This window comes from Pseudorca crassidens, chromosome 6 (genome assembly GCF_039906515.1).
Source record: "Pseudorca crassidens isolate mPseCra1 chromosome 6, mPseCra1.hap1, whole genome shotgun sequence".
Classification (NCBI taxonomy): Eukaryota; Metazoa; Chordata; class Mammalia; order Artiodactyla; family Delphinidae; genus Pseudorca; species Pseudorca crassidens.
In genome coordinates, this window is record NC_090301.1 from 58,196,482 (window position 1) to 58,221,643 (window position 25,162).

General features: G+C 40.6%; 1 non-coding gene across 1 annotated transcript; it reads right to left on the reverse strand.

The window, feature by feature from the left end:
- Window positions 1–1,592: 1,592 nt before the first annotated feature.
- Window positions 1,593–1,696, reverse strand: LOC137226916 (U6 spliceosomal RNA). Its single transcript, XR_010944606.1, has one exon. It is a non-coding gene; the product is annotated as a U6 spliceosomal RNA (small nuclear RNA).
- Between the last annotated feature and the right edge of the window lie 23,466 nt (window positions 1,697–25,162).

Genomic DNA, 25,162 nt, shown 5'->3' on the forward strand with positions numbered 1-25,162 from the left:
TGTGAAAATAACTATACTACCCAAAGCAATCTACAGATTCAATGCAATCCCTATCAAATTACCAGTGGCATTTTTTTTTTACAGAACTAGAACAAAAAATCTTAAATTTGTATGGAGCCACAAAAGACCCCAAATAGCCAAAGCAATCTTGAGGGAAAAAAAGGGAGCTGGAGGAATCAGACTTCCTAACTTCAGACTATACTACAAAGCTACAGTAATCAAGACAATATTGTACTGCCACAAAAACAGAAATATGTATCAATGGAACAGGATAGAAAGCCCAGAGATAAACCCACGCACCTATGCTCAACTAATCTATGACAAAGGAGGCAAGGATATATAATGGAGAAAAGACAGTCTCTTCAATAAGTGGTGCTGGGAAAACTGGACAGCTCCATGTAAAAGAATGAAATTAGAACACTGCCTAACAGCATACACAAAAATAAACTCAAAATGGATTCAAGATCTAAATGTAAGACTGGACACTATAAAACTCTTAGAGGAAAACACAGGAAGAACACTTTTCAACATAAACCACAGCAAGATCTTTTTTTGACCCACCTCCTAGAGTAATGGAAATAAAAACAAAAATAAACAAATGGGACCTAATGAAACTTAAAACCTTTTGCACAGCAAAGGAAACTATAAGCAAGATGAAAAGACAAGCTTCAGAATGGGAGAAAATATTTGCAAACAAATCAACGGACAAAGGATTAATCTCCAAAATATATAAACAGCTCATGCAGCTCAATATTAAAAAAACAAACAACCAAATCAAAAAATGGGCAGAAGACCTAAATAGACATCTCTCCAAAGAAGACATACAGATGGCCAAGAGACACATGAAAAGCTGCTCAACATCACTAATCATTAGAGAAATGCAAATCAAAACTACAATGAGGTATCATCTCACACCAGTTAAAATGGGCATCATCAGAAAATCTACAAATAAATGCTGGAGAGTGTGTGGAGAAAAGGGAACCCTCTTGCACTGTTGGTGGGAATGTAAATTGATACAGCCACTATGGAGAACAGTATGGAGGTTCCTTAAAAAACTAAAAACAGAACTACCATATGACCCAGCAATCCCACTACTGGGCACATACCCAGAGAAAACCATAATTCAAAAAGACACATGCACCCCAATGTTCATTGCAGCACTATTTACAATTACCAGGTCATGGAAGCAACCTAAATGCCCAACAACAGATGAATGGATAAAGAAGATATGGTACATATATAGAGTGGAATATTACTCAGCCATAAAAAAGAATGAAATTGGGTCATTTGTAGAGACGTGAATGGAACTAGAGACTGTCATACAGAGTGAAGTAAGTCAAAAGAGAAAAACAAATATCGTATATTAACGCATATATGTGGAATCTAGAAAAATGCTGCAGATGAACTGGTTTGCAAGGCAGATACAGAGACACAGATGTAGAGAAGAAATGTATGGACACCAAGGTGGGAAAGTGAGGGGGGGTGGGATGAACTGGGAGATTGGGATTGACATATATACACCAATATGTATAAAATAGATAACTAATAAGAACCTACTGTATAAAAAAAACTAAATAAAATAAAATTCAAAAAATAATATGGAACGCTTCATGAGTTTTCATGTTATCCTTGCACAGGGACCGTGCTAATTTTCTCTGTATCGCTTGAATTTCAGTATATGTGTTGCCAAAGCAACCATGACCACGGGAATTTGTTTTTTGTTTTTTGGTTTTTTTTTGGGAATTTGTATTTTTAACAAGCTTCAAGGTCATTCTGATACACATTCAGGATTTAGAATCACTGTTTACCCTTGCATTTGGGTCTTTAAAAGAATATATTCATATATATATATAAGAATATATTTTTATATAGAGAATGTATAAAGTAATATGAAGATTAAATCATAAGATGGCAATTCACTTTTTGTCATACTCTCCTACTCCATTTAACATTGCCCCACGCATGCTGATTCATTAAAATGCTACTTGTCTCTAAAATATTTTCATTAAAATATTCTCTCTCAATCTCCCTCTTTCCTTCCCTCACTCCCTTCTTCCCCTTCCTCCCCCTTTTTAATCCATTACCAAATTCTGTGATACATTTCCTTTACACCGAGAGCTATTTTAACCTCTCAAAGAAAAACTGTGTCACTGACAGCACTGCACAGTCCTGGTTAGTGAGCATCAGCATTTGTACTAAGTATGTTCTACCATGTTTTCTTGAATTAAGTGTGCTTGCAATGTGTGACAATTCCCTATACCATTTTCTGGTGAGTTACGGTAAATAATTTTCACTCACAGTGCTATCAAAAGATAGAGTGCATTTCTTATGGTACTGCCATAAGAAATATAAAGGGCATCATGTTGGATGTTAAAATTTTTTAAACAACTCAAGATGACTTTAGGGAAATGGTTGTAACAAAGGTAAAGGATCAGCAGAGGTTCAGGGTGGTGGAAATCTTGTCATTAGAAAGGATATCATAACATCCCTCTACCAGGGAGGATAAACTAACAATTACGAGTGGAATGGGAAGAAACTATGGCTTGCGACATCTGGGGATTTAAAGAGAAGAAAAAAATCCACTTAAGAGGAACCTCTGCACTCAGGAATTTGACCAAAAGAGCCTGTTCACTTAAGCTGCCCTGGAACACACACTACTGCAGTTAACAGGGAACACCTACAGTGGTGCTGGGACTGCCGCGTCCACACCTGGCAACGTTTCACTGCAGCCAATGGGAATAGCTACAAGATGCTACAGCAGTGGTTCTCAAACCTCAGAGCATCACCTGGAGGGCTTGTTAAGACAGAGTCCTGCGCTCCACGGCCAAAGATTCTGACTCAGCAAGTCTGGGGTGGGGACCTGAGAATTTACATCCTTAACAGGCTTCTAGGTGATGCCTGATGCTACGGGTTCTCAGAGCACACTTCGACTGGCACTGACCACTATTTGTAATAATGCAACAGTTTTTTCTTTGCATTAAACTAATATGTATTCATCAAACCTAAACACTGTGTCCATTATTTGCATCATGGGTGAAGAAACTTAGGCAAGAAGAAAACTCGTTGGACGGGCACTATTGTACCTGAAACATAATTATGTCTTACAACTACCTAATCCTCTCCCTTTGACTATCAATCATATCTATTAATCTTTTGTTGGTGTGCCTTGTCTACATATCATGAGGGGTGGGGTGGAATCCAAATGTTAATAAGTGTTAAGTTATGGAGTTTTAAAAATCAAATCAAAATAGCAAAAATCATGAAAAAAATAATTCATGAAAGCTGACAAGCCTTCACCCTTATCATCTCAAGGTTAAATAATGATCAGAATTCTTTCAGCTGAAGTATTTACGTTGCATCTTGATGTCTGACTATCATAAATATACAACTGAGCTATTAGGCTCTATTTTTCATTGCAGATGAAACTGATGCATCTTCGTGTGGTGTAGTCTGACATAGTAAAATTGTTACTCTCTAGGTAGGATATTCATAAAAATGTAATTATTGTAATGAGAACAGTCTTGAAGCTCATGAGAGGGGATTGCCAGATTCATGATTGGCAGTTTTCAATCACTTCACACATAATAAAGAAACTTCTTAAAGAAGCCCTAGGAATCACTAATGTCTTACCGGGGAAACTATTCTGAGCAAACAACAAAGGGTGTTGGGGGATGGTGGTGAGAACTCAAGTTGGCCTCCTCTGCCTGGCTTTGGGCAGGACTGGATGGAGTCCTTTAACATATTTCCTTAAGTTTACTCACCAACAGGTTTAACTAGCGTGCTATTTGCTGGGAGAGTGCTTTGAAAAGAAAGAGATCATGGAAAGACCATGATCTATCTTTTTATGGCTCTCCTCTTTGGCTTGTCACGTATTTTATCTTGATGTCTCAGTAAGAACTTCTTATTTGACATCCTGAAATGTGTCAAATGGGAAATAATTAGCTAAAAGTTTTTAGGGTTTCCTTGAGGAGTAACTGATAACAACTACTTGATGGTATATATATAGCCATGAAATGAAGATCTTTTACATAAAACTTTAAAGTATTTCGGGAAGAAAAATGACTTTCAAGGAGACTCAGATTCTTTCTTGGTTTTGCCAAAGATGAGCTATATATGATCTTGGGTAAGTTGCTCCATCTCTCCAGACCTAAGTTTTTTCACTTATAAAATGAAGAGTTTGGCTTAAAAATCTCTCTGGTCCTTTCCCACGTATTACAATGAACCTGTGAAACCTTGAAAGGAAGTGGGAGAGGACTTTCCTGGTGGCACAGTGGTTAAGAATCCTCCTGCCAATGCAGGGGACACGGGTTCGAGCCCTGGTCCGGGAAGATCCCACATGCCGCAGAACAACTAAGCCCGTGAGCCACAACTACTGAGCCTGCGCTCTAGAGCAACAACTACTGAGCCCATGTGCCACAACTACTGAAGCCCTCGCACCTAGAGCCCATGCTCCACAACAAGAGAAGCCACCGCAATGAGAGTAGCCCCCGCTTGCCGCAACTAGAGAAAACCCGCGCGCAGCAACGAAGACCCAACACAGCCAAAAATAAATAAATAAAATTTATTTTTTTAAAAAAAGGAAGAGGGAAAACATCTCTGTTGCTCAGCAGGCAGCGCTGGTGATATGGGGGGAAGGTTAACACCACAGGCTCCCATGGTATTCATGAATGTGGCCCTTGCTCTGCTCACTCAGACATAAACGCTTACTGTGTACATCTGTATACTAAGACACCTGGATGTGAAAGATTTAACCCTGTGATTTAACTTGTGAACATGAAGGAGAAGCTACACTGTTCACCAATACTGCTAAATACTTGATGTTTTTTACTCAACAAACATTTACTGAGCACCCACCATTCTTTGTACAGAAACGTGAGATTGGGCTTGGGGTGCAGTGGGTACAGAGTTTCCTCTCAGAGCACCACAGTTACATATGAGGGACAGACCTACAGGAAGCCCATAATCAGGATGGGTTGAAAGTAGAGTGAAGGCCCTGTGATGGTCCACACCCTTGGTCCTGTGCTTCCAGAGACAAAAGATATTTCCATTAGGAGAATGACAGTAGTGCTTCTCTTTTCCCTTTCCTTTCTTTTTTTTTTTTTTTTAAAGACATGACTATCAGTCAGGATTCAATGTGTTTACAGCTTGACTACTTCATAGAAAAACGTGTCTATAAAACACCTGGTAGTTGTGAAAAGGGGTAAGGCCCACGCACGGAACAAAATAAATATATTTATTCAGCTGTCCCAAGCCATTACCAATCTCCTTACACCCAAGGATTGTCTGTCCCCTCCTAAATTTTATTTCTAATATTCTGGCTACATAGGTAAAAAAAAAATTTTTTTTCAGAAAATCAAAGTCCTACCCCCATAACTATCCTTAAGTACAAACACTCTTTATGGCATTTCAGACCAGCTTTGATACTCTGAACCAGAAAGATGGCTGCAAGTGTATCTCGTGTATCAAACACAGTGATGAAAGAAAAAGTTACTTGTCAATGCAGTTCAACAAGTATCTCCTGAGCACCTTTCGTGTACCTGGCTCACTGAACTAAGGACACCAAAGATAGCAGAGATGCTGTTATGTTCTCCAAGCCACAATGTCAGAGTAAACAGTGAGCCTGCTGCCTGACCCACAACCTATAGACAGCAAGGCTGCCCCCAGTGGGCTCTGAAGTTACCCTTTGCTCCTATCTCATCTCCAAAGCTGAATTCTAACCCTGCCCTCTTCCTTTCAGTGACTTTTCCAAGATAAGCTATGCTCACCTGCTTAAATGTATCACCTTATGCATTTTCAAAGGCTTTGAATTTTATTGTGCTAATGGACATTTAATTCACTCAGAATTCTGATCAGGTAGCTTTTCATAGGCAGGTAGGCTCTGCCTTACTGTGTCTAAGTACTGGTTATGTTGAAATCCCTTCTAGACAGGATCCCTAAAGGAGGGTATTTCCATTGAACACATGGGTAATTTTGCTTATTTAGCGAAGGAGAAGGGACACCGCCTGAGAGGTATCCCAAACAACGAGACATGTTGGGAAAACCTCCAAGCAGGCAGAGAAGTTGGAAGGGGTTGTGCCATAATTAAGGTGATCATATTTTCTTAATCAGACACAAGGGCAGATAGCCTGACACATGGTCTGAAAACAGGACAGATTATTTGAAATCTGGGATGTATGATCACCATCTTCACAGTGAATGAAGCCAGTGAGACCGGCAGCTGTTCAGAGTGCAAGTCATTACCGATGAGTCTGTACACTGAGGGATCCAGAGGAGTGGGTGGAAGCCTGCTGATGTCATCCACTTATGAGCCAGGGCTTCCTCACACAGCACAAAGAAGGTCTGTTACCAAGGGTTTCATGGAACTACTTGCTGTCATCACCTTGTCTGCAAGGACAAAGGTGCAATCTACTGACCAAAAATCAATGAAGCTTTGCTTCCAAATAACAGTCTGGGAATGCAAAATACAGGCAGGAGCATACTGTTATATGTCAATTATATCTCAATTTAAAAAAAACAGAAGCAGCAGCAAGCACAGACAGCTCATAGCTATCCTTCACGTGTTTGGTTCTATAGCTGCTGCTTAGACAGATTTCAAACATCATACTATTTTTAAAAATTAAATCCTCATCACTCTGCCTGCTAATCTTGTGCATTCAATTTGAAACTTGGGAATTGTTTTGCTGCAAAGGAGGAGATTCAGAAATTCCAGTTCTCCTGCTTAATACAAGTATTATGTCCAGCATAATGTAATAGGAGAAAAGTCTCCCTTTGTTGCCAACACTCAAAGTCAACTCTTAGTTATGTGCTTTGAGAATGAGCCTTGGAAAATATTTCAACTCTAATTCCTATCACCAACATAGAACATTTAGGCCTCTATCTCCACTTTTAAGTTACTGTATGCTTTTTCAACTTGTATCTTATCAAAAAACTGATTTTATTTTTTTAAAATGACATCAAAACAAGTTTATTTTGATGATTCAATGATTTATGCTATGTGTATCACCATTTTAGCTCTATTAGAGTGGTTAAGAGAGACTTTGATTTTATAGGAAACTCAAGGTCAAAGTCTATAGGGTTTTTTTCCCTACATCAGGGCTTTAAATAGTAAGCAGAAACACAAAAGAAGTGTATCTGAATATACCTGGTGTGTTGTTTATAGCTGCAAATGATCAATGAAAAGTGGGTGAAATACCCCTTTTTTATAATCTCACATAAGAAGTCTGGAGGTATGGCATTTGCAAGGTTGGCTATTTCAGGGGCTCAGTGACTTACTGAGCATCTGGATTCTTCCCACATTTCCATCCCATCATCCTGGGCACATTGGTGTTAATCCTTTAGCCTGCTCCCTATGGTCAGAGGACGGTCATTGCAGCACCAAATAACAACCTCACACCCCATGTAAAGAACCAAAGATGACAGTATCCTCATAAAGAGGGAAAGAAAGAGTTTCCCAGAAACCAGGCACTTTGGAAAGTGGTCAGCCTCTTTAATGGGAAGTGGGCTCTCTGTCAGCACATGAAAAGGGTGAGAGGGATGGCAGTTGAATAGACAACCAACAATATCACCATAGGTGGGAACTGAGAGAATGTTTATTTACATATATTGAAAGTTAATGGAACCTTCTGATTATTTTCCAAGGAGATTATGTCTGTGAGATGAGTTTACAATCAAGTAACGATTTTCTAATCAGTTAAAACAGTACACTATTGATACTATGTATAAAATAGGTAACTAATGAGAAAAAAATACAACATTTAAACCAACTATGCACATGGCTGATTTACTTTGTTGTACAATAGAAATAACAGCATTGTGAAGCAATTATACTCCAATAAAGATGTATAAATTAAAAAACTATACTTCAATAAAATAAAAACAAAACAAATAAACAAAAAACAGTCATAGGTGCTTTTACAAAATTAATCTTCCTAGTGTCAATGGGAAGAGTAAGATTTCAGGATAACAGATGCCAGTGGCAACACGTAAGCATCAGATGCAAAGTATACATAATTATCATAATTAACAGCGAGTGTGGAGTATCAGGCAGAACACCCTGACCTGCAGGGATCTGCAGTGATGGTTAATAGACAATGGTGTTTTTAGAGATGAGAAAAAAAAAAAAAAACAGTAAAAAGGAGAGGGTATATGTGAGGTGTGTCTAAGGGTGTGTATAGCTTGATGGTTGAGTTGAGGGCGGTCAAAAATGTACAATCTTCTAGACAATGATAATTAATGCCTGTTACCATCATATGTTTCCTACGGAATTATATAATGCCACATATGAAGTGTTCTTGCCAAAAAAACCAAGCCAAGTCAGATTAAACTTCCAGATCTAACACTCAGCTTATAGGATGTACAGGAAACAGGAATTTGTTAAGCAACATCTCAGTGAAATAATCAGCAAAATCCAAAAATGATGCAGGAAATTTAAACCTGATTAGATATTTGATACTAAGGAAATTTTATCAATATTTTGGGGAGTTATAAAGGTATTGTGGTTATATTTTGTTTTGCAAGCATCCCTTTTTATTTTGCTAGTCACTTAACCCAAATATGCAGTTATGTTTTTAAAAAGAGTCCATATCTTTTAGAGACACATGCTGAAATGCTTACAGCAGAAACGAAATGACATCTGAGATTTACTTCAGATGCCTCAAAATAACCCAGTGGGGGGACTTCCCTGGTGGTCCAGTGATAAAGAATCCGCCTTGCAATGCAGGGGACGCGGGTTCCATCCCTGGTCAGGGAACTAAGATCCTACATGCCATGGGGCAACTAAGCCTGTTTGCCACAACTACTGAGCTCAAGAGCCTCAACTAGAGTCCACGTGCCCTGGAGCCTGTGTGCCACAACTAAGACCTGACACAGTCAAAAAAAAATAAATTACCCAGTGGGAGCATAGGTGGAAGTTAAAGTGGGAGGAATGACATGCTATGAAGATTTATAGTCATTTACTCACTATCAATAAAGCCTCTGTTCATTTTGAGAAGGTATAAATCTGGTGCACTTAGAACCAAGAAACTTAATTTTTAGACTTCATTTGCTTTCTATAAGTACAGCAAAACCAAAAATCAAACCTCTTCACAGCAATAAGCCAGTTTTGTTCCAATAGGAATTCAAATTCAAAAAAACAAATGCAACACACACATACACTGAACAGCACAGACAGGATTCAAATTCTCAAAACTATGAGTGATGAAGACACCCTCCAAACTCCAGATGGTTTGCAAAAGTTCCATGAGCACCGCCCCCAATAAGGCATCTAAACAATACAGGGCAAAGCTGTGATCTGATACATGTAGGTATTTTCCTGGCTATATCTAAGCATCTCCTAGACTTCTACTTAAATGATCTTGAGACTACCTCAAGAAACTAGTTTGGTTCTCCCTTTTACCAGGATGAAATAATAACAAGAGGTAGGGAAAAATTGGAATGGGAATTGCCCAGCAAGGACCATAAAGGGTTGAAGGAAATAATTGTTATTTTTGGTGTTGTTCTCCCTTCTACAATCTTCTTACTTTCTGACTCCATCCCTCTTCATCTCCCACCTGAGCTTGTATTGTGCCCACGTCCTCTGGCTTCCCTGAGCCTTTCTCATTTCTGCCCTCTCTCTAAATTTTCAATGCTCCCAAATTCAATTATAAATTCCGAAATTAAGGTTTCAATCACAGCAATATGTAATAAAACACTACTAGAATTTTAGATTTGTTTGATCCCCCAAAGCCATCTTCCATCAGAATTCTAATTCCCGTTCTCTCCGTGTGCTGACCTAATCTAGCAGTTAGGATTCTAACTACTTCTAATGGACATTCTCAGCTACCAGCTCACAGTCCTAAGGACCTATCATCCTTACGTTCTCTCTCATCAGAATGCTCAGCAGCTGCATCCTAGAGAGGTAGTTATTAATATGCCTTCAATAACAAGCTAAGGAGGGGCTACAGAGAAGAGAAAAATATGCCTGATCATTCTAATTTACTTTAATGTAATAAAAATTCCCAATTACACGTACAGTTTAGTTAGTGTTTGGAAATGAGGGTCGTACCAATTGCTTGAACAAGGTACTGGTAAGCTTTGTTCTTCTACCCTGATGAAAATTTTGTCACAGAAATCAAGACGTAGGCTTTACAATGTATGTGATAAAGGTTCATGTAATCTAGACAGTTCCACAAAAGTTTTTTCCTTCGGGGTAGTCAAGGTGACTCATGACTCCCCCAGTCCTATTTTTTATGCCCCCCACTGAGATAATATGGAAATGTTTTAAACTATTGGACTTTCCTAAAACTCAAGACCCATGCACTGCGTTTCTGTTCTTAATGCCATGAAAGGGTGCAGGTGACCTGTTACACTTCTATTTGGTGCCAGGGGCTCCCATGAAGCTTCAGGCTCCAGACTTGCCTGTTAAAGTTCCATCTGTTTCCTCTTTTACCCAAATTCACTGTGTGGGGCAATGATATTAAGGACTTTCCTCAAAGCTGAAAAAATAAATAAACTATTGGACTTTCAGGCAAGAATATATTTTAGAACAGGTCTCTAAACCTTACTAGTCAGCAGAATCACCTGGGGATTTTTTTTTTCCTGAATCAGATTCTCAGCCAGAGTGGGAGAAAGTAAGTGGCTGGGTAGGAATGTTTTTAAACTCTCCATGAAATTCTAATGATCAGTCAGGTTCGGGCACTATGTTGAGAGTACAGGGCCACCTCGCAGTACCTCCTAAGTCATATCACTTACCTGCTTGGAACCATAAAGAAAAGGGAGAAAAGCCTTTCTGAGCTCCAGCCTGCTTCCCAACTACCTGGCAAAGTGCATCGCTTCTCTGTTCTTGGAGCCCTGTAATCCAGGCCACCCAGTTCAGCTGTTCCTACTTCCATACAAGCAGGTGATTCCTCCTGTAGAAAAAAAGAAAATACACTCATTAGGACCCTAAGTATGGAGCTTTACAAATAGCTAATTTACCAATGACAACAACTTTGCAAGGTTGGTATCGTCACCATTTTGTAGCAGAAAAAACTGGGGCTGAGATGATTAGAGTGCGATTTTGCCAGGTTTTCCCCATGGTTAGTCTCAGAGGGCAGATTTGGAACCCAGTGCTGTGGGACCGGAGAGATTACTGATGTAGTCATTTGTGCCTTGTTCTTACTTCTATTGGAGACTTACTTGGTAGAGGGAAAGGTGATTTCCCCCTTCCTTTCCTCTCTGGAAGGAAACCTGGCTTTTTGTTCTGAGGCACAGGACCCTTTTATGCTCAGTTGTAAGAGCTTTAAGAGCTTCTTTGTGGTTAAGAACTGGAAAAAGCCAGACTTACTTTATTTTTTTTTTTATTTATTTGGTTGCACCAGGTCTTAGTTGTGGCTTGAGGGTTCCTTAGTCGTGGCATTCGAACTCTTAGTTGCAGCATGCATGTGGGATCTAGTTCCCCAACCAGGGATGGAACCCGGGCCCCCTGCATTGGGAGCACAGGGTCTTAATCACTGCACCACCAGGGAAGTCTTTTTTTTTTTAATTTACAGACTTGGAGAATTATTGTCTTTTCAAGAAAAGAAGCTGGAATTACCCTAAAAAGGGAGGAGATGGAAGGCAATGTTTCACAGGTAAGACAGCTATGCCCCTACCCTGAGAAGATGGGTTCCCAGAGGCTGGAGAGAGGTGTGGACATTACTTGCATCCAAGTGTGTAGAACAGTTCAGAGTTTTCCAATGCACCACTATAGCTGCAAAAGGGCAAAGAACGTGCCACCCTCAACCAAACTCAGGCAGCTGTCCCATCTCAAAACCTGACTCATGGGGAATCCCAGAAAGAGGAAAGGAACTAACATTCACTTCATAGCCATAGCATACCTAGAACGTTTACCCTTGAGCCCAGGGCGTCCTGAGAGCCTTCAGGTGTGGAGCCAGTGGCAGCCCTGCCTGGGCAAGTTTTCCTTCTCTTTCCCATCTCCCACAGCTGGCTACTGAGATGCACAAAAGGCTGTACTTGTGTACAGAGCCCTTGGGGTAACGCTCGGAGCTTAGCTACCTGCTCATAGAATGTAGTCATCTGCTCACAGATTCAAAGCATCTGGTTCTTTATCAAAATAAACAGACTGAGTGAAAGAAGCCAGATATGAGAGAACAGAAACCATATGTTTGATTATATGAAGTGCAAAACAGACTAAACTGACCCATAATGACAGAGGTTAGTACTACTAACCTTTGGCCAGGTATTGACTGGGAGGGAGCACAAGGGAGCCTTCTAGGGGGCTAGAAATATTCTATAGCTTGATCTGGATGGTGATTACACAGGTGTAAACACGTGTGAAAATTCATTGAGCTGTGCCTTTAAGATATGTGCACATTACTGTTACGTATTATGTGTTACCTCCACAAAATAAGTACATAATAAAAGCAAATAAGCCAACAAACTTGGATACTAAACAGTAACCTACAATGACCTACCAGCTCCAGCTTGCCTATTACTGGGGCCACTTAATCCTCTCTTGCTGACTCAATCCCTTCCTAATTCCTAAAATTAATCTGGCTCCTTCCACCAAAACCACACAGGAAATTTTAAACACCAGAGGAGAGCACTCAGCCCAATAGCCCTCACCCATGGGGGTAACCTGTAGCATGATGTGTGTGTGCAGAGATGTCAGCCAGACTGCCCAGGTTCAAATCCCTCCTCTGCCACTTTTTGATTACAGCCTTAAGCAGCTTACTTAATTCTCTACACCTCAGTTTCCTGATCTGTGTAACAGGTTTAAAAATCAGGATTAAACAAGATTAATCCAGGTAAAAGCACTCAGCAAATACCCATTATTATTAAATGCCAAGCCTATGAAAAGCACTTTACCAATATTGTCTCATTTAATTCTTAGAGCAACCTTGTCTGATAGCTGGTGTTATCACCATTTTAAAGTGAAGAAACTGAAGTTCACAGAGGCTAAATTTGCTTAAGCTTACATAGTTGGAAAGGGGCAAAATCAGGGTTTGAACTCAGGTCTGTTTTGTCTTTTCCTGTCAGAGGGCTTCCCCAACCCCCACCTGGGCCCTCCCAACCCCTGTGTTCCATTGGCTTCCTCCTGGGCCTCCATGCTGCTGAGACTAGACCACACAGCCCACTCTTCAGGGAACTTTCTAGTCCTTCAGATTCTGTCTGAGCCCCGGGTTCAGAATAATCAGCCTAAGTAATAGGCAACAATTGGATCAAGATGGTGAAATGAGCTCATAAGATCATGTCACCTTCCACCCAAATTTTCTTACAATGACAGGTGCAAAATGTTGTTTTTTTGTTTGTTTTTAAAGGATTAATTTATTTACTGTTTTCTTTTTTTTTAATTTTTTAAAATTTATTTATTTTTGGCTGCTTTGGATCCTCGTTGCTGCTCGCGGGCTTTCTCTAGCTGCAGCGAGCGGGGGCTACTCTTTGTTGTGATGCACGGGCTTCTCATTGCCGTGGCTTCTCTTGTTGCAGAGCACAGGCTCTAGGCGTGCGGGCTTCAGTAGTTGTGGCGCACAGGCTTAGTCACTCCATGGCATGTGGGATCTTCCCTGACTAGGGCTCGAACCCATATCCCCTGCATTAGCAGGCGGGTTCTTAACCACTGCACCACCAGGGAAGCCCCAAAGAAATTCACATGGTACTGATAAACAGGAAAAGGCACTATTATCAGAAAGTTCTGAAATACTTAAAAGATAAAAGTTAATCAACATTTACAAGAGTGAGGAAAAATCACATCCCCAAACTGGCTGCAGAAAACAAACCAAATAAATGATTAAAATAATGGAAAGAGCAAATCCAGAGTTTCCATACTCAGAGAGACATTTACAATAATACAGAAGGCTCTGAATCAACCAGCAGGATAATATATTAAAGAACTTCCCTGGTGGCGCAGTGGTTGAGAGTCCGCCTGCCGATGCAGGGGACGCGGGTTCGTGCCCTGGTCCGGGGGGATCCCGCGTGCCGCGGAGCGGCTGGGCCCGTGAGCCGTGGCCGCTGAGCCTGCGCGTCCGGAGCCTGTGCTCCGCAGCGGGAGAGGCCACAACAGTGAGAGGCCTGCGTACCGCAAAAAAAAAAAAAAAAAAAAAAAAAACTGTATTCAGGGGCTTCCCTGGTGGCACAGTGGTTAAGAATCCTCCTGCCAATGCAGGGCACACGGGTTCGATCCCTGGTCCGGGAAGATCCCACATGCCGTGGAGCAGCTAAGCCCATGCACTACTGAGCCCGCAGGCTACAACTACTGAAGCCCGAGCACCTAGAGCCCATGCTCCGCAACAAGAGAAGCCACCGCAATGAGAAGCCAGCGCACCACCACGAAGAGTAGCCCCCGCTCGCCACAACTAGAGAAAAGTCCGTGCACAGTAATGAAGACCCAATGCAGCCAAAAACAAATAAATTTATATATTTTAAAAAAAGCACTGTATTCAGAACATGGGGCCCAATAGCCTTCCCCTGCCCCTGAACTAGCAGAAAGAAGCCATCAGGAGTGTTTTCACAGGGACAGAGGGGGATAGGAAGCGAGCACCCAAGAGGAAGTGTTAGATGACAAGGTAGCTCTGCAAGGAACAAAATGCTCACAGGTTGCCGCCAGAGTGAGGCCTTCCTGGCTTTAGTATCAAGACAAAGAAATACTACAAATGTGTGGTGTATTGGTTTTCTATTGCTGCCATAACGATTTTCCACAAACGGTGGCTTAGAACAGCACAAATTTATTACTTTACCGTTCTGTAGATCAGAAGTCCAGGGCTAAGCTCAAGGTGTCAGCACTCCTTTCTGGAGACTAGGGGAGAATTTGTGTTTTGCATTTTCCAGCTACCAACAGCCATCATATATCTTAGCTCATGGCCCCCTTCCTCCATCCTCAGAGACAGCAACTCTCTGACCCTTCTGTATTAGTCACAGCTCCCTCTGATCACAGGTGGGAGAGCTTCTCTACTTTTAAGGAATCATGTAATTGGGCCCACCTGGATAATCCAGGCTAATCAAACTAACTTAATCACATCTGCGTAGTCCCTTTGCCATTTAAGGGAACGTTCACAGGTTCCAAGCATTAGGCCATGGACATCTTTGGGACCATTTTTCTGCCTACCACATGTGGTTATTGGGCGCCTGGCAAATAACCCCGCTTTCAGGTTTGGCAATTTGAGTGTTAGCTGTTCCACCCAGGACCTGAATCTGGAGTGATACCCACAAAGACAGGTGGCAATGACCTAACCAGACTGTTCCTACAAAGTATCCTTGGTTGTTGCCCCCTTGGTTCCTGCTGGCTTTCCAAGCCTGATTTTCAGCCTTCTAGGTAATTCTGTGAGCTACCCAATAGCCTGCCAACAAATTATTTTTCTGCACAAATTAGCCAGAGCCAGTTTCTGTTACTTATGATCAGAGAAGAAGCAGATTAGCATCAGACTTCTCATCAGCAATGTTGGGTGCTAAAGACACCTGTGTAATACATTCCAAATTCTGAAAGAAAAATGATTTTGTACCTAGAAATCTATACCAAGGGAAATGCACAATCAACTGTGAGAGCAAATTGGAGACATTTTTAACACACAAGGATTCAGGAGTTTTGCCACAATCACACTATCTCTAAAATAATTATGGCTCTCAAAAATGCACTCGAACAAAAGAACAATGACAAAAGGTAACCCAAAGAAAAAGATAATATGGAGTAAAAGGAAAAAACTGAGTCAAAACAAAAAGTAAAACTTAACTAGAATAAAACTAATTTGGTAAATTGCTTACACCTATAGAGGCAAAAGGAGGAAGTCAGAGTAAAAATTTCTTGTTTAATGGGAAGACATGAAGGTGGATTAATTCTAGATGCTGATAAAAAACATGTAGAACCATGAGAGTTCAAATTTTAAGTTAACTATCTAAATAACCAAAACTGAGCTCATAACTTTGCCAACCCCTGAAGAAAATGGAATAAAGAAAACTTGCTCAAACAAAAGACAGCAAGAAGAAACAGAAAAAAACAAAAACACCTGAATAGAAAACATAAGCCAAGAAAACATGAGTGTATTTAAACATATTAACAATACAAAATGTGAATGAGTTAAGTTCCCATATTAAAAAACCAAGTTTTAATTTGGAGTAAAAAAAAAAGTCCAGCTACATATGCCATTACAATTAAAAGGAAAGAAGGCTATTTTCAAGTGATAAAAATCACAATTCACTAACAAGACATGAGAGTCAAGAACAAATACTCTTAATACAGAATTTTAAAATTCAACAAGGAGAAATAAAAACCGATCAATCTATATTGATGGTGGAAAATTTTAATATATCTATTGGAGAAATTAATAGACCAAAAAAATATTTTAAGCTAGTATATTTGAGTAATGCATAAAACCACTTAGAACTACAAACAACTTTGTAAAGATCACAGGGATTTCCAACGCACAAAATCCAACGGTCTTCATTTTACTCCATCTCTCAACGGTAATTGACACTTGGTGTGCCTCTCCCCAAAATGCTCTCTACCCGAGCCCCAGAGATGCCACATTCTCCTACTTTCCCACCCTTTGTGGAGCAGTGTGCCCACCCTGTTTTGCTGGCTCCTCCTCCTATTCCTGACCAGTATCAAGGCAGTCCAGGCTCAGTCTTTCCTTTCTTCTCTCCCTACACTGCCTAGATGGCAGTTCTCACCCAATTCTCAGTCTTTAAATATCATCCCTATGCTAATGACTCCCAGATTTATTTCTCCAGTCCTGAACTTTCCCCTGAGCTCCAGCTTCCTTTATCTAGCTCTACTTGAATATCTAATAGGCATTTCACATTTAACATGTCCCAAACTAAACTCTTGAGTTTCCCTACATACATCCTAAAATTTTTGTTGTTGTCTCAGATTTTTTTACCGTGGTAAAATACAAATAACAGTTACCACTGTCGCCATTTTAAAGTATAAAATTCCATAGCATTTAGTATATTCACAGTGTTGTGCAGCCCCCTCTATTGTCTAGCTTCAGAACTTTCTCATCACCCCAAATGGAAACCTCCATTAAGCAGTCACTCTCCAGTTCCTCCTCCCACACTGAGTCCCTGGCAAACACTAATCTATTTTCTGACTCTATAGATTTGCTTATTCTGGATATTTCATAGATATGGAGTCATACAGTATGTGGGCTTTTTTGTCTGGTTCCTTTTCACTTAGTATAATGTTTTCAAGGTTCAGCCGTGTTGTAACAGGTATCAGTATGTCATTTCTTTTCGCAGCTGAATAATATTTCATTGTATGGATATACTACATTTTGTTTATCCTTTCACCTATTGATGGGCATTGGGTTGTTCCACTCATACACACCAAGGTTTTTCTTCCAGTGCCCCCCACTGTCTCCTTCAATCATCTCTGTCTCAGTTGGCAGCACTGCCACTGACCCAGTTGTTTAGGCCCCAAATTTAGGAGTCATCCTTGACTCCCTTCTTCCCCCAGCCCCACCCAACCCCTGATAGCCAAACCGTCAGCAAGTCCTAACTGTTATAACATCCAGGTATGTCCCAATTTTGGTCACATTTCAACACTTCCCCAGCTACCACCTAGTCCAAACTACTGTCCCTCTGGCCACAACTAAAGGTCTTTTTGCCCCATTTCTTTCCCCTCCAATTCATTTTCCCAGAGCAATCAAAATTATCTTCTATAAGTATTAATCAGATCATGCCACATCAGTGCTGAAGGGTCTGGGAGGATCCCACAGCTTCAACAGCTTCCTATTATACTGGAATAAAATCTAAACGTCTTGCTATGGCCAACAAGGTCAGCACGAACCAGCCCCTGCCTACTTCTGTGAGCATCTCTCCTACACTCTCCAGCCACATTAGTCTCTCTTGGAGTCTCTCCCACACCAAGCACTTTCCTGACCTGGGGCCTTTCTACTTGCTGAGCTTCTGCCTGGACACACACCTTCCCCTTTAACTTTGCTTGGCCACCTCCTTCTTACCTCTGCAGAGAGGTCTTCCCTGACTCTCCTATCTGAACTAGAGCCCTCACCCCTAGTCTCTCTAACCCCTTGCCCTGTTGGGTTTTTCCCTCATACAACTTAGAACCCTATAAAATTATATTTTTTGTATCTGTTTATTATCTCTCCGCACCCTCCTCCCACCCCGCCAAGGATGTAAGCTCCAAAAAAGCAGGTACTTTGCCTTCAGCCAAGTCCCCAGGGCCTAAAGCAGTACCTAGAATATAGGAGGCATCTAGGAAATACCTGTCACTTGAATAATGAAGGAATTGCATTATACAGAAAGAGTACTTTGTGCTCAATAAACAGAATATCCATTCTTTGCAAACATCCTTGAATATTTATATGATTAGGCCATGAAGTGCTCTTCAGCCATGTTGGTGAGTATAAATTAGTGTTAGTTTTCTGGTGAATAATTTGATAATATCTATCCAATTTTAAAATGCAAATACCCTTTGAACCAGTACCATATATTAAAAAGTCTCTCCTTCCCCCATGAATTTCATTGGCACCTTTGTGATAAATCAAGTGATCTTCTATATGCGGGCCTATTTCTGGACTCTATTCTGTTCTGCTTATCTATTATCTATTTGAGCACTTTCAATTATGATATGGAGCTTCACATGGATCTAAGGAAAGTTCCTTTTCCACAATATAATTTTTTTCTATTGTTCTATGTCCTAGAACTGATTACTCTATAGAATAATAGATTTAGTAAAGATTTAATGTTATGGTAATACAGAGAACAATTTTGGTTTTGGTAGGAAGATTTTTACCATATTTAGAAGAATATTCTAGAATATTTGTGTGTCTGGAGGCAGGGGGTAACATTTTTTTAAATTAAAGGTACTGCCACTTAGCTTTTTTTTTTTTTTTTTTTTGCGGTACGCGGGCCTCTCACCGTTGGGGCCCCTCCCGTTGCGGAGCACAGGCTCAGGACGCACAGGCCCAGCGGCCATGGCTCACGGGCCCAGCAGCTCCGCGGCATGTGGGATCCTCCCAGACCGGGGCACGAACCCACGTCCCCCGCATCGGCAGGCGGACCCTCAACCACTGCGCCACCAGGGAAGCCCCACTTTGCATTTTTATATTGTTGTTCAATATTCCTCTCCCCTCCCAAACTTCCTGAAGGACACTGAAATGATACAAATATGTTGCAAGGAACACTGAAAAGGTGACTTTTTTTTTATTAACATCTTTATTGGAGTATAATTGCTTTACAATGGTGTGTTAGTTTCTGCTGTAGGTGACAGGTTTTGAATAGTACTCAGGTATTAGAAGCAAAATATCTTATAAAACTAACTTTTGGGGCTTCCCTGGTGGCACAGTGGTTAAGAATCCACCTGCCAATGCAGGGGACACAGGTTCGAGCCGTGGTCTGGGAAGATTCCACATGCCATGGAGCAACTAAGCCCGTGTGCCACAACTACTGAGCCTGTGCTCTAGAGGCTGCGAGCCGCAACTCCTGAAGCCCAGGTGCCTAGAGCCCGTGCTCTGCAATAAGAGAAGCCACTGCAATGAGAAGCCCGTGCAGCACAACGAAGAGTAGCCTCAGCTCACCGCAACTAGAGAAAGCCCGTGCACAGCAACAAAGACCCAACACAGCCAAAAACAAATAAATTAATTAATTAATTAAATTAAATTAAATTAAAAAAAAACTAACTCTTGGTTTGAGAAATTGTCGCTGTGTTCCATGGTGCTGAAGCAACTGAATATACAACCATGTGGAAATGTAAATGGACAAGACTCAAACTCTTCGTCATGCTAAGGACTCTAGCAAAGTAGACTTATTTGTCCATTATGCAAATAGGAAGAGGAGAGAGCCAAGAATCCTCTTCTGATAATGTCTGCACCACTTGGGAACACAGGTGTCAACTACAACATTATCACCAGGACAACAAATAAGACTATCCTAACAAACCATAACAAGTAAAACAGGTATCACTGAAGGTTATGTTCACATGACATGGCAATAATTTTTAAAATCTCTAGCATCTACAAGACTCCTTTGCTCAAATAATAATTCCAATGATAGATTTATATTAGAGAGAAGAGAATGAGCTGGTAACAGTTATGAATATTTGTACAAGACTTCATACCACATAGGAAACAAGAGTGGTGTCCTTGTGAGAGTACACATTTACCACCTTCCTCATCAGATCCCTTGACCAAGTTTTAAGATGAGGAAGAATGCCTCTCCCTTTGTAGCTGCAGTAGAGAAGAAACATTTTCTTCATCTCTTTACTAGACTTTTTTCTATATTTTCAAAGTCCATCTCTGAAATACCATAAGTTAGCATTAAAAGCAGAACACAGACCTGTGGGGCTCAGGTTTAAAATGGAAAAATGGATTGTTAGGATTTGACTTGACAGTAGTGAAATAGTAGGAATTCATCTTCCACATTACAGAAGAACGAGAGTCAGACTGACATCAAACTTCTTATCAGAAACTCAGGTACTAACACACGGTGAGGAAACAGATACCAAGCTCTTTGGTAACATGATTATAAACTAGAATATTGTATCCAGACAAACACAATTAAGTGTGAAAGTAGAATGAAGACATTTTCAGACATGCAAGAACTTGGAACATTTATTTCTTAACATGCTCATTTTGGGGAAGTTGCTTGAAAATATTTTGCAGCACAACAAGGAGGAAAAAAAGGGGAAGACCAGTGACCCAGGAAACGGCAAAATAAATCAAAAGAGCAGGAAAGGGAAGTTCCCAATATGATTTGCCGTGGAGCAAGATGAAAGAGCAACCAGGAGAGATTGGAGGAGAATGTGATGCCCAGGAGGGAGGGTAGTAGGAAAAAAAGGGGTGGGGAGGAGAATGGTAATAAGTGATAGAATAACAATATAATGAAATAATTGGGAAAAGTTGAAACTAAGCAAACGGCACAAAAGACCAAAAAAAAGAGTAGAAATACCAGAAAAAAAAAAACCCCACACAATTTAAAAAAGGAAATGAAAGCATAGTGTGGCCCTTGGTTTCAAAGTAAAGACAGAACTACCCCTTGGGGATAAAAATTTCGTGTTGGGAGCGTAGTGGCCCATCAAATTGAATGGACAAAGTCCATGTAAATTACAGAAGGCCTTCAAAGCTGGACTCAGAGATTTGTGCCCACGGTCTGATAAGCACAGAGAGCCATACTGGTTCTTGAGGAGGAGAATGAAAAGATAAAGGCAGCACTGCAGTGATGTTAGCTGGCAGGAGGAGAAGCAGGGAGCCAAAGGATAAGCCTGTTGCAATTTTCCAGGCATGAGGTGGAGGAATAAATGGACAATAGAGGAGGAAAAGAGAACAACCAGAAAGGCATTTCCGACAAGGACTACAGGACTCTGGTATCAGGAGTGGGTAAAGGCTGGGGATAGTTCCAGTGATTTCTGGTCTGTGAACTGGGAAAGCGGTGATGGCTGTTATCTAGTGTTGCTGTTTTACTATTATGCTCATTCTTCTCCTCCTCCTCCTCCTTCTATTCCTCTCTCCAAGCTGACATTAAGCTCCTTTGACTCTAGAGACTAAAGCCTGTGTTTGTTTCCTTGACGGCAGCACTGGGTCCTACAACAAGAGTCACTCCGCTGGTGCTTGTGATTGTGTGACTGTAGGTGGTGGTGGTGGTGGTGATGGTGATGATGATAACAATGATGTTTCAGTGCCTTAAAGACAGTGGGGAGGAGGAGTGACTTGGGGCATAAAATAATGATGGTAGAATTAGAGCTTCTGAGAGATATCAGCTCCTATTGGAAGTTCAAAGAAAGTACTTTTGAAAATATTGCTGTTACCTCTGTAGTGAAATACCTTCATTTTTCCTTTCTTTAGTACCCTTTACTTAACTCCATCTATACAGGGATCCCCTGCTTTTCCAAACTTTGCTCTATGCCACTTCGCTTTTACGAAAGACCTACATTAGTACCTGTTTTCACTTATTAAAAGAAATCTGAAAAAGATTTTCACTTCTACAAAACAAGGCAAAAATAGTGTTCAGTGCTTGTTTTGCAGCAAGCCATTATAGAGGCAGCGCACACCCTAAGCAGTAGAGTAGCACTGCCAACCTCCTTCCCCGGTAACTACATACACTCAGCATCTCAGCATCAAGCCTCCATGGCTTTGAGCTGTGTCTATGAGCACTTCTGCTTTATCTCAATTTATTCTGTGCATCCTTTAGCAAGAAGTGTCCTAAGGTAACTGCTTCTTTGCTTTACGTCATTTTGGCTTATAAAAGGTTTCACAGGAACACTCTACTTTCAGAGAGAGAGGAAACCTGTACTTATGTAGAAATAAAACCAACCAGTATTGGAAGATCTAACTACAGTCAAACTTACTTCCGTATTCTTCTTTCATATCCTTTTTTGACTGAAAACAGACTCTTTTTTAGGAAGCAGAGCTATTTAAACAGGCTGTGCACTGGGAGTAAGGGTCTTTCACATCTTGTTTCATTCTTCTTTCTGAAGATTAAAAAAAATGTTACTTTCCGGGCTTCCCTGGTGGCACAGTGGTTAAGAATCTGCCTGCCAATGCAGGAGACACAGGTTTGATCCCTGGCCAGGGAAGATCCCACATGCCGTGGAGCAACTAAGCCCGTGCACCACAACTACTGAGCCTGCAAGCCACAACTACTGAGCCCACATGCCACAACTACTGAAGTCCATGAGTCTAGAGCCCATGCTCTGCAACAAGAGAAGCCACGACAATGAGAAGCCCGTGTACAGCAATGAAGAGTAGCCCCTGCTCGCCGCAACTAGAGAGAGCCCGTGAACAGCAACAAAGACCCAACACAGCCAAAAATAAACAAATAAATAAATAAATTTATAAAAAAATTAAAATGTTGGGACTTTCCTGGTGGCGCAGTGGTTAAGACTCTGTGCTCCCAACGCAGGGGGCCCGGGTTCGCTCCCTGGTCAGGGAACTAGGTCCCACATGCATGCCGCAACTAAGAGTTCAAATGCTACAACTAAGGACCCTGCCTGCCACAACCAAAACCTGGTGCAACCAAATAAATAAGTAAATAAATATTTTTAAAATAAATAAATAAAATAAAAATGTTACTCTCACAGAAAGCACTAGGTGGCACTTGTGATGTATTCAATAGTTGCCTCAGATCCTTTTTGGAAAAGGTTTGGTAGGGGAAAAAAATGCAATAAATATTAAAATGGGAAAACCTTCATTATAATAATGAAAATCAGTATCTTATGATTGTGTTTACTGTGTTACTGTGTATGAGCAATATCTTTATGCAGCATTTGCATTTAAAATCTGGGCTTTGCTTCCTTTATAAAAACTGCAAGAGGGGAACCAGCATTTCTATAGTATGTGAAAACCCCAAGTCACTAAAATAATAAACAAGGGGGTAATATTTGATTTGCAAAAAAACTGACTACAGGTGTTCTTTGAAACAGTCAGTTTCTCTATTGTATTTAAAATATTTTAATCTGTAACAAAAGATTATAAAATTAAGTTTTCCAAGATCCATCTATTATGTAAAGCAAAATAAATTATCACCAATTTAAAATAAGGCACTATAGATTAAAGGTTTTTTGAGTAATATTAACCAAAAAAATAAATAAATTTAAAGCTGATGTTTTAGGACTTTTTTTCTTTTTTTACCATCTTTAAACTGATAACATAATGACTTTAAGCAAATTCACTGTCTTTTCTGGTATTTGGCAGTTCCTATTTGGCAAGTTGCTTAATTATCTCATGGTCCCACTTTACTATAAAGAGATTTCAAGTTTTTTTAACAGAAATGTAGGTTGAGAAGGTATTATTTCAAGTAGAAAATACTGTTGCTCAATACCATAGCAAAAACAGTAGCCTGTGGACCCTCTCATGTTATTGCATCTTTTCTCTACCTATTGTCTAGGTCTTCTCAGTAACCATTTTATGGATTAGGTTCACTCATGGCCCCATCTCACTTTTCTATCCTATTCTTCCCTTGCCTCATTTTCATTTCTTATTTTAAATGTACTTTTCCTTGCTTTGTAGGATAATTTAACACAATGCAATCCTTTTGGAACAAGACGGGTTATAAATAAATTAATAATAATGCTAATATGCTGTCTTGTAATTGCACTAATTTGTAGGTTTGAGATGAAATTGACATTTTGAAGGTAGTATCTCACGTAGTAGTAAACTCAGCATGTCAGAATTCAGAGCTAAATATGCAAAACTGCACCAGTACCGAACAAATCTGGATTTCAGTGTAACAGTTGAGTTTCTTTGGTTGCAAATGATAGGAATGGATTCTGGCTAACAAGCAAAAACGGACTTTAACAGAGTACTAGCCAGGAACTCATGGGATGGACAGGGGGCTAGAGGGCCAGACCTGGACACAAGACAGGAATGAGGACAGGCTCCTGGGGTCCAGGCAGCAAAAACAACTTACAGATCTTGTCAAGGTGCTGCTGCTCCGATGTATACTCACACTTTATCTCCCATCCTTGTACGTCCCTAACTCAAGGTTAAAAGTTCTAAGAGTCTAGATTGTTTAATGTGTTCTGTGAATTCACAGATTTCTAGTGCTACAATCATGGGAAATTTAGTATGGAGTAAAGGCTCTGTTGTGAAAGGCTGCCAAAGTACAAAGGAACATAAATTTGGAAAAATAAAAATCCCAGGAGTCCAGTTGCCTTCCCTTGGGTCACATGTGGCTCCTTGGTTACACTGGGATGAGAAATATTGATTTACATCCCTACCAAGATTGTCCACAAAAGGGGAGAAGTAATTCCCCAATAAGAAATTGGGGTGTTCCTGGAAAGGGAGATGATTGCTGGCCACTCAAAAAACAACCTAGGTGCACTAAACTAGAGGAAGAGTAGATTGTTCATTTCTGTGTCATATTGTAGACCCCTGTAATGGGTTGAACAGTGTCCCCCCCCTCCAAATTCATGTTCAGGAAGGACTTCACAATGTGATCTTACTTGGAAATAGGGCAACTGCAGATGTAATTAGTTAAGGATCAAGATTAGATCTTACTGTATTAGAGTGAGCCCTAAATCCAATGAGAGTGTCCTTATAAGAGACAGAAGAGGACACAGAGAGACACACAGAGAAAATGTGATGCGAAGATGGAAGGAGAGATTGGAGTGATGTGCCTATCAGTCACAGGATGCCAACGATTGCTGCAACCACCAGAAGCTAGGAAAGAGGCATGGGAAGGATTCTCCCTCAGAGCCTCCAGAAGGAATGAACCCTGCCACCACTTCTGGCCTCCTGAATGGCGAGAGAATAAAGTT